We start from the raw sequence: 10,759 nt of genomic DNA on the forward strand, positions 1-10,759 counted from the left end.
CTGGTTGACCTTGTCCTCAGGCTCATCTGCGTCCTGCACAGGTCCTTCCCGGAGCAGGTGCCGCTTGTCAGAATGATGGTGTGATGGTTAATTTTGTGTCAACTTGGCTAGGCTATAGGACCCAGGTGTTTGGTGAAACATGATTCTGAGTGTTGCTGTGAAGGTTTTTGATGAGATAAGCACTTGAATCAATAGATATTGAGTAAAGCAGATTAGCTCCTCCCTCCAATGGGATTGGGCTGCATCCTGTCCGCCTAAGGCCTTAATAAAAATGACTGGCCTTGTGCTCGCTTCCGCAGCACATGTACTAAAATTGGAACGATACAGAGAAGATGAGCCTGGCCCCTGCGCAAGGATGACACACAAATTCGTGAAGGGTTCCATAAAAACAACAACAACAACAACAACAAACAAACAGAAACCAACAAAAAACAGAAAAAAAAACCCCAAAACGACTGGCTTCCTCCCGAGTAAAAAAGACCAAAGAAGAGGAATTTCTGCAGAAGTCGGCTTTCTGACTGAGACCACGGGCTCAGCTCTTCCCTGGGCCTCCAGCCCGCCGGCCTTCGCTGCAGAGCTGAGTCTCGCTGGACCCACCAGAGGCATAAAATCAATCAGTCTTTCTGTCTGTCCGTCTCCACACACAGTGTGTTTTCTTGGTTCTGTGTCTTCAGAGAACTCTGACTGACACAGAGAGCCAAGGACCCAGTCAGGTCCTCTGATTATGTTGCTCTCTCTTCCCCAAGCTGAACCCAGAGCCAGGGCCTGCTTTGATAGTGGGTACAACAGGCAGTGTGAGTTGAAGAGTTAGAGAATGTTCCCTGTCCTCCCACAGACTCTCTTACTGATGCCTGAAACACCACTGTGAGCAGCTAGTTTTGGGGGGTCTGTCTAGTCTCTAAACCATCTGGGGAAAAGCCCCCCTAACTTTCCCCCTTTCAGCCACAGTCTCTGGATTCAGTGCCAAGAGGGCGAGTGGCATTAGGTGGCCCTTGGAGACTAGTCCCATCAACCTCCCCGTCTTTGATGCGCAGTGACATGTTCCCAGGGGCGGGTTCCATGTGACTGCTGCTCCTGAGTGCTTCCTACTCAGAAATTCCAGAGCAGCTCCTGGCCAGCTGCCTGGGTTAACCTGATCTCTTCTCTGGTCTTACAAGTGAGCTTGACCTTCACCCTCAGCTCTACCCTCCCACTTCCTCTTTGATTCGGGTGCCTCAGGCAGCAAGCAGCAGGAGGGCACGGAGGTATGAAGTCTTCTTCTCTGGAAGCTTTGGCCCCACTGAGCCTCTGGGCTGCTCAGACACAAGGCCTGAACTAGGTGGTTATGCTTTAACTTTGATGCTCAACTTGACATCTCCTAGCAGGATTGCATCTCCTAACATATCTGAAAAATACCTTTTGGGAGGAGGATTCAGGGTCCTCTCTTTGCTGCTAGATCTCAGGGAACTTCCAGCCATAAACGCTGAGAAGTCCTGCTTTTAAAGCCATGAGCTACCCTGGGCAGATACAGCACGTTCTTTTTCTCATCTGGGGAGCGAGGATTCAGAGTGTGGGGAAGACTTGGCTCTACATTTCAGTAGAGATGGATACAGGCAAAGGGAGATCCTGGCTGTTTGTCCAGGAGATGGTTATTTCGGTAGAAAATAGTGAGATGTTCCTCACCATATAGTTCACTCTGTGTTCCACTTTGTGGAGTGTAGCCAGGGCACAAATCTGGACCCACACATTGGCTGGGTAGTCACACTTCAGCTCCTACACTCGTGCCTTCTGGGTCCATGGTTCTACATCCTCCTGAGCCCCCTTTTTCTTTGGTTGACCAACTCAAGGATGCTTCCCCCTTGACTCTGTCTTCTCAATCTGGGAAGATCTGATGTTAGACCAGTGTTCAAGTCAGACTCGTTAAAGAGGGAGAAGGGCCAGGACAGGAGAGAGGCAAATGAGACTATCACGCATCGGGTTGTGCTCCTTGGTTCTCTAAGTTGGTATGTTTTCATCAGATTTGGAATTTTTTTCCTATTCTTTCTTTCTTTTTTTTTTTTTTTGAAGATTTTAAAATTTTATTGTATTTATTTGACAGAGAGACAGAGATCACAGGCCAGTAGAGAGGCAGGCAGAGAGAGAGAGGGGGAATTAGAGAGCCTGACATGGGGCTCAATCCCAGGACCCTGAGATCATGACCTGAGCCAAAAGCAGAGGCTTAACCCACTGAGCCACCCAGGTATCCCTTTCCTGTTATTTCTTAACTTTTTTTTTTTTTTAACCGTATCTCATTATTTTCTCTTTTAGCACTGAAATTACAGATATGTGAAGCCATATGATTTTGCCCTATTGATCTTTGAAGCTCTACTTTTCCTTGATCTCTTGTCTCTTTATGCTTCAGATTAATAATCTCTGTATGTCTGTCTTTTTGTTTACTGACTCTTCTGCTATCTCAAGTTAAGCGTATCTAGTGAAACTTTCATTTCCGCAGTGATAATTTTCTTTTTTTTAAGGTTTTACTTATTTATTTGAGATAGAGCGAGAGCCAGTGGCAGAGCATGAGTTGGGGGGGAGGGGCAGAGGGAGAGGGAGAAGCAGACTCCCTGCTGAGCATGGAGCCTGATGCCGGGAGGAACCTGGGATTATGACCGGAGCCAAAGGCAGACGATGAACTAACTGAGCCACCTAAGCACCCTTCAGCAGTGCTAATTTTCAGTTGTATAATTTGTATTTGATTCTTTATTTAAATACTTTTTATTTTTCTTCCTTATGAGATTCCCCATCTGTGCATTTATTAAGGCAATATTTTCCTTTAAGTCCTTGAATGCTGGTGTTTCATCTGGGTGCATGGCATGTTAACAAGGAATCTGAGAGCTCTTCGCCCTCTGACTGGGTCAGAGCTCTAGTGTCCCCCAGCACTCTTCAGCTCATATGTCTCTTCAGCCTTTGAACCTGCAGCAGTCACTGTCTGGTCAGGACTAGATAGGCTCATCCCGCATGTGTGCACCCTGTCCTGCAGATGTCAGCGTCTTCTGCTGTCTTGGAGTCTAGTCTCTGCTGCTTAAGCTTACTGAAACTGACATGCTCTGTTTAGATTCAAGTTCATGGCATCAAAATTGGGAAATCGTCGCTAGAAAGAGAGTAGGGGTATTTACAGGCTCTTATCTTGTTTCTTCTGACTTGCCCCCTAAGATAGTTTGGGTGTCACTCCCTGTCTCCTAGCTTGGCTGTTGGGGTGAATGTGTTCTACGGCCTTGTTGGTTTTCATACTGGATGGTACCCGCTTCCCAGTCCGGCTGATCGGTCACAGGATAGGTGCTGTCTATTGGGATAGGTGATGTTTATTGAGCACTGCGTTCCAGGCACTGCGACAAATGCTACACATGCATTTCTCACTCTCACATCTGTTCCTTGAGGAAGTTGTTCATATAATCCTCACTCTAAGGAAAGGGATGGAAGGTTAGAGGGTGGAACGAGTATGGCTGCAGAGCTGGGAAATGGCACAGTTGAGACCTGAATTCAGGACGCTTTTCTCTCATCCCATGCTGGATGCTTCTACATTAGTTGCTCTGTTTCTACACACTTCCCCTGAGCCAAATCTCGTTGTTCCTCACTGGCCATTGCAGCCACATAAAGCACAAAACCCAGGTCACAGGAAACCAGTTTCCTCTGCTGCAGACTGTTCACCTTTCTGTCAACGAACAGCATCGTATTGACGTTAATCTCTGTCTCAATCACCTTCCCCTATGTCCCTGCCCTCCCCCATCTACTCTCTCTCTTCCTCACCTTGGCAACCTTCCATCAAGTAGTTTCCTAACCAGCTCTGCACCGTACTGTCCCAGGGATCCTGCGAGAATACATGGGAACAATTTGTAAAATAAAGGGGACTTAGAGACACTTAGTCAAATCATCCTCCATCATTCAGAGGGAAAGACTGAAACCCAGAAGGGGCGGGGCCTTACCAAAGGCCTGTGGTCACTTGTCCCACTTGCCAGGACTGGAGCTTCCCTCCTCTGGGATTTCCAGGCCTATCTGTTGAACTTTAGGAAGCAGATGTCACAGTTAGGCTAGTCATGAGGGGGAATTCAATGAGGGGACTGTTTATAAAGCAATGGGCGGGGTTCAGGGGGCACCGACAAGGATGATGAAGGACCCCAGGGTCAGTAACAGCAGAATGCCATTTCCACCTGCCTCTGAAGGGCTCAAGGGAAGGATGGAACCAGTTATGGAACCTGGAGAGAGCAATAGTGCAGGAGAGGAGCACCCAACAGAAGCCGTGGACTTGCATAAGGGAGTAGAGCCACTAGCCGAGCCACAGTCCATCAGGGAGGTTTTTTGGGGGAAATAAATACCCTGTGCTCTCCTTTCAACTTTTGATCATCTGTTAGTGCCTCCCATTGACTGAAACCATCTGGAAGCCAGCTACCAGGAAACCTTGTTGATGCAGTTCATGGAGTTCAGCCTCCCATGACACAGAATACAGCAGAAAAAAGTGGAGGAAGGACTTGGATGGGCAAATGAAGAGTAGCCAGCATATCATACTAATAATGCTTGTCCCCCCTCTGCACCAGAAGACAGAGTGTCTCTACTCTTCAGAAGCTCATATGTTCAGGTAGAGGGGCAGATGTCCACTGGTAACAAAAGCCCAAGACTGAAATGCCGGTATGGTGCAGGGAAGGTGGGTCACCAGGCTGGATGTGCGTCTGCTCCAGGAACACTGGTGGAGTTCTCTGGAAGCTACCTCCTTAGGTCAGGCTGGTTGCTCTCTGCACCTGTGGGCAGAGAAAAAGGATTCTCTCCTCTCAGTTGAATTAAGCAAGCATTTATTGGGTGCATGCCCTTTGTCAGGTGTTGGCCCTCTAAAGATGTATAGGCTTATCTCTGCCTTTGAGAAATTCAGAAATGGGTGAGGCGAACAAGGCAGGTCGGTGACCCACGCCACATCACTTCCCTGCCCCGGGGGGGGGAGCGGTGGGGAGGGAAACTTCCTTCCCCATCCACTAGTTGACAAGGTGAGACATCCCCGGTGGTACTGTGTGCCCTGCCTTGGCATGGCTTTGATAAAGGAATGTTCGAGAGCTCAGCCTTCTGCCAGTTCTCTTGCTTCATAATCCAAAGGAGAATTTTGACATGTGGTCCTTCTGTGAATGATCATGTTCTGGGACCTTGCCAGCATAGACACTTTCCAGTTTGTTCTGCCTGTGTTGTCCAGCAGAAGCTCACAAGGCTCAGACACCTTCGTCTCTGAGAGTGTCAGGGGGGTGCCCGAGCCACAGAGGAGATCCCCAAGTGTGGCTCTTGACCAGGCTCTTTATTAAACATTATCCAGATGCCATCTTACTAAAGCCTTCTGAAGTAGGTACCAGGAGGAAAGTGAATCTTGAAGGCTTCGGGGACTTGTCCAAGGTCACACAGCTATACATGGGAAGCCAGAATTCCACTCAGCCCTGTCTGCCTGTGAAACCTTAGCTGGGTGTGCAGGGGCTGAAAGTGGTCTTGGCCCTCCGATCTGCCTCATTCACTGCTTAGTGGGATCTAAACCTTTTGTCTGCACATCTCATAGACTCACTGACTTTTGCTGCTGCTCCCAAGAGACTGTTTTGTTGTATGGAATGTGTGGGAAGCCAGAGCAGACCTCTGGAGGGCAACCCAACTCCAACCAGCCCCCCGAGAAGCAAATAAAGGGGAGCCTGGAGACCAAGAACATGATTATAACACCCGGCTGCCCAAGCTCCCCTCTGCTCTCCCCACAAGCCAAGAGAGGGAATCAGAGGGTAAGCAGAGTTGATACCAGACAGGGTGGGGGAGAAGATCCTTATCTTGCAAAGCACTGATGCTCTCCCTTGAAACACAACCTTGTCGTTCTTTGCTTTTTTAATTTTATTTTTTTCATTTAACAGAGATTACAAGTAGACAGAGAGGCTGAGCAGAGAGCCCAACTCGGGGCTCCATCCCAGGACCCTGGGATCATGACCTGAGCCAAAGGCAGAGGCTTTAACCCAAAGAGCCACCCAGGCGCCCCTCGTTCTTTGCTTTTGGTCTGGCCTGCTTTCGTAGGAAACAGGACATATCAGTCAATCTTCTGGTTCACATCCTTCTCTGTTGGGTGTGGTGCTCCCTGGGAGTGACCCAAGTCTGTTGACCAGGGAGCCACTTAGCCCCTCGTAATACGTGAGGACTCCACTCTCCCTCTTACGTTTCACCTGGTCTTTACAACAAGCTGATGTGGAAGGAATTCATCATCCCTCGCTTAGTGATAAGGAAACCAAGGCTGAGCTATGGCAAGTCACTGATTCAAAATCCCCAGCCTAACTGAGTCCCGTGGTTTATTTCACAAACATCCCCTGAGTGCTGGCCAGCTCCAGGTCCTGCGTTAGGGCACCGGGAGGCCGAGATGAGCAAGCCGTGGGCCCATCCCTGTTCTCCAGGAGGCCTGGGTCAAGAGGGCGATGTTGGCACGTTTCCCAGTCCACTACCTCTGTCTTAAGTCAAACGGTTTCCCGAGTACCAGCTGTGGGAGATGAGGAGCAGCAACGGGATGACGTCATTCTTGCTCTTTGCTGGCTCGTAGTTTCCTGAGAGAGGAGAATTACGTGTGAAATAGTGACTGTGCGATGAGGCCGATTCACTGCAGCTTAAAGAATTTAAGAAGAGGTCAGCGGCTCCATCGTGTGCGTGGTCCCTAGAGCTGTCAGTAAGAAGGTGGGATTTAAGCTGTTTTCTGAAGGAAGAATGGCCCTCTGCCGAGAGGACCATTCTTCAGGTACAGAGGACATTACATAGCATTTTAAGGAAGGAATATCATAACATCTTGGAAGTAGGAATGCAGGAGACTTGTTCTGGAGTCAGGGAGGCCTGCCGGGTACAGCTGAGGACAGGAGAGGAGGGCAGCATGGGTCTTTGTACAAGAGCAAAGGGAGATGTGTTGAGTTCTAGAAGGAAGCCCTCAAGCTGGGTCCTGCTGCAGGGAGAGAGAAGACTGGACTGGGAGCGTTTTAGCGGAGGGTCTTGTTGTCTAGGCTCCTGGACTTACCACGAGGACCATCTGTCCTGTAGGCCCTGGACTGAGCTGTCTTGTCCTGAGGTTCTAGCTGACTCCACTTTTGGCCTTCAGGTTCTCGCCAGCTCCCCTTGTAATGGGGGAAGGATTCCCAGGACTGAGGTTAGGCGGCATGAGCCATAGCCAGGGCTCCTGTGATCTGGCCCCTGCTGAGCTCCCTGACTCTTTGTCCCACTTCAACTTCTACCGCTGCCCACTTCACTCACGAAGACTGCCCCGCACTGGCCTTCTGTCCGTCCACCCAGCAGACTGATCTCTTCCAGAAACATGGCCTTTGCACTTGTGGCTTCCTCTACCCGGAATGCATTTCTTGTACCCGGCCACACGTCTGGCTTCTTCTGGTTCTTCTATTTTGGTTTCAGCTCTTAGCTCACAGAGGGGGCCTTCCCTGACCTCTCCATCTAAAGTAGGTCTCTCCCAACCTTCTGGTTACTCTGTTACAGCCCATTCTTGTTCATTACCTCGATAGTACTTACTACCTGCTGTCATTCCCCCCTTATTGTGTGTTTATCCCCTCTCGAGGATGAGACCCATGAGAGCATGGACCAGTTCTACCTTGTTTCCCTCCCAGAATGTGCCTGATATTGTAGATGCTCAATTAACATTTATTGGATGAGCCCTCCTCCTCCCTGGTTTCCTTCGAACATGCTCAAAACATTTATTGGATGAGCCCTCCTCCTCCCTGGTTTCCTTCGAACATGCTCAAAACGTATAAAGGGTGGACTGGGCTTGGGAGGTCTGTGGGCCTCCTGGAATTATGAGCAAGCTTCCATACTGCATGCTCTTCCCTGGGAAGCAGGTGGGGGGTAATCATGAGCATTCTTCACCACATATTTCTGGATCTCCATCTTCCAGGCAAGGGCAGACCTGCACGTCCTCGGCTCCTTTGAAATGAAGCATTGTGCAGGAACTTGTCTTGGTCTCTGAAAAAGGAGAAGTGCCACAGGTTCCTTCTGAGCAGGTGGTGTTACAGTCAGTGTCAGAGCCGGAACAGGCACTAATATGTGGACATGCAGGTTCTGTCATCAGGGTCTTTGAATGACGATAGGGAGCACAGCCCAACCTGAGTCAAGTTGGACGTGTAGCAGGAGCATGGAATACGCTTTGGTTGAGTTACGCCATGGAGATTTGGGACTTTTCATTATCACAACACAGTCTAGCTCATGGCTGCTCAAGAACCTTTAGTTTTCATGAGGGTCTCAGAAGGACCCGTTGGCCAAACAAGGGCAAGAGCCACTGGCTCGGGGGTGAGCTAGAAAGATGTGGAAGTACAGGGAAGGCGAAACTCCTATTGCTTATACCGCCCGTTATATGCCAGACGCTCTGCTGGGCACTTCACAGATGTGATGAGGTTTAGTCTCTCTAACTTGGAAGGTAGCTAGTGTGAGCCCCATTTTACAGATGAAATGGAGGATGCAGGAGGTTAGGGCATTGCCGCTCTAAGCGTGGTCTGCAGACCAGGAGCTTGAGCATCACCCGAGAGCTTGCTAAAAATGCAGGATTTCAGGCCCTTGCCTTATCCTGATATACTAAAACCTGTGTCTCCAGTTGATTCATGTGTGCATTAAAGCTCAGGACCCACAGATCTGGGCAACTTGCTTGACATTAGCTAGCTTATGGAAGATACGAATAAGGGACCTAGGCAGTCATCGTTGAGGAGACGGGGTGGTTCTTCCCCCAACCCCCGACACGAGGAGGTGGGGACAGGGACATAGGGCACTTAGGTCAGGGACCTGGGTCTCTCCCCCAGCCTGCATTCACTGGCTTCACATCTTCAACCACAGCTGTTTCTTCCTCTGGAAACCTAGAATGTGTGTGAGGGCTTGTGTGTGTGTTCCTTCCAGCTCAGTGGACCACTGAGTGAACACCGGTGGTGGGCTGGGGTGAGGTCCCACGCAGTATCCGTGGTGGGGAAGCCTCACTTCCAATACATGATCTGTGACCCGGGAGCTGGAACAATTCTTTGATAGGGGCAGCCCCATGTCCTGGTGCCTCTGTGAAATGGCAGTGTTGGGCCCCCTTGGCTTTGAGCTTGGTGCCTGCCTTGACCATGAAATGGTCTGACTCCCAGGCGCTGAACCTTCCAGAAGGGCTCATTCAGTGCCTGGGTCTGCCAATGGCCTAAACACAATCTTGGTAGCCTGGCTTTCCTGGCCCTGTCTTCAGGGGTTGGGTGATGCTGCTCTGTTGTCACGTTCTAGATGAGGAAGTGAGCCAGGGACCTGGGCCAGGAGGAAGTCTGCAGCTCCCCGGGTCCATGACCAGGGAGAGGCATCTGCGAACAGCAGATTCCTTCAGCCAGTGGCCTCTGGCACCGTTCTCTGTGGGGGACATTTATCTTCACGGAGCCACAGTGGAGTTGGTGAGGAAATCAGAGCTCTTGGGGCGGAGCAGCAAACTTTGGCTTCTCCCCTTTGGAATTACTAGATTGCTCTCAGCTCGTCTCTCTCCAGATAGCTAGATTTTCTGTAATCATAATAAAAAAAAAACTGCAATTTCCTCCCCCTTGGTTAAGATCTGGTTATCCATTCAGCTAAGTGAGAGATTTTATATCACAGGGAGATCGATTAATTCAACAAGTATATATCGGGTACCCGCTGAGTACCAGGCCCTGAGAATACGAAGAATAACAAAGCACTTCTGATTTGCTTAGGCGCTGGAGTCATTCCGACACACAGAAGCAAACAATAGCGCCTTGTCTTCCATCGCTCACAGTCTGGGCAGGTGTTGCTCCGCTCGTGCATGAAGAACATTCCCTACGCCCCCGTGGAGTCAGGTGGCCGTGCAGGCCAGTGGCTTAGAGCACTGGTCGAGGCTGAGGCTCAGACCCGGGTTCTGGTTCCCTCAGAGCGGTACCTGTTGGATCCAGAGAGTGGCGGTACCCAGTGGGCGGGCGAAGGAGAGCCCTGCATCGACCGAGTCCTTGTTAGAAGTTGATTGTGGGACTGAGGCAGGACAGTGCCTGGAAGCTGGCATCAGCTCATGCTCAGGGGATGTTGGTGGGGGGGGGGAGAAGGGGCATTACCACTGGAGAATCTCATTTCTGAGCTGGGGACCGCATTGCTCAAGGTCTTGGAGGGGGGGCAGGGCTGGCTCCAGCTCTCAGGCCTCTTGTCTCTTCCTGTGCTGACTGGGCACTTGCCCCATTTTTCCAAGCTGGGCTCTTTTTTGTTGTTCTGATATGGAAATGCGGCTGCAGAGGGGCTGAATGTAGCATAGAGGCTCACACAGGAGGGCCGCCAACTCCCTTCCCATAGATAAATGGAGTCTGGACCTCCATTTGGCAATCGACAGAAAAACAAATTAAAACAGAGCAGCTCTCATCTCCTTTCCCCCTCATCCCACTCTGACAGATTTATTTTGGAAAGCGACAGGAGGCTAATGGAATCACTTAATTTCCCTGATAATAAATTACCCCCAAGTGCAATAATTAAACGTTTCACAACAAACAGTTTTCCTTCTGCAGCGTCTCCCTCTTCGGCGGCTTCCGCTCCCACACCTTCCTCCTTCCCCTTCTCCCTCCTGGCCCCTGACCTGCCCTGAGCTGCCCGGGCCTCACTGGTGAATCATTTTTCATTTCTGGGCTTCGGGATCCTGACCAGGTAACAGAGATTGCAGGAGGGCCCTACAGGATTGTGGGAAAGAAGAGAAAATGCGCTGAGGGCATCAGCCAGATCAGGGATTGAATCCTGGCTCTGCCACTTCCCGGCTGTGTGACGT

General features: G+C 50.3%; 1 non-coding gene across 1 annotated transcript; it reads left to right on the forward strand.

The window, feature by feature from the left end:
- Positions 1-283: 283 nt before the first annotated feature.
- On the forward strand, positions 284-390 carry LOC132016993 (U6 spliceosomal RNA). The gene has a single exon (XR_009404083.1). It is a non-coding gene; the product is annotated as a U6 spliceosomal RNA (small nuclear RNA).
- The last annotated feature ends 10,369 nt before the right edge of the window (positions 391-10,759 follow it).

Source organism: Mustela nigripes, chromosome 4 (genome assembly GCF_022355385.1).
Source record: "Mustela nigripes isolate SB6536 chromosome 4, MUSNIG.SB6536, whole genome shotgun sequence".
Classification (NCBI taxonomy): Eukaryota; Metazoa; Chordata; class Mammalia; order Carnivora; family Mustelidae; genus Mustela; species Mustela nigripes.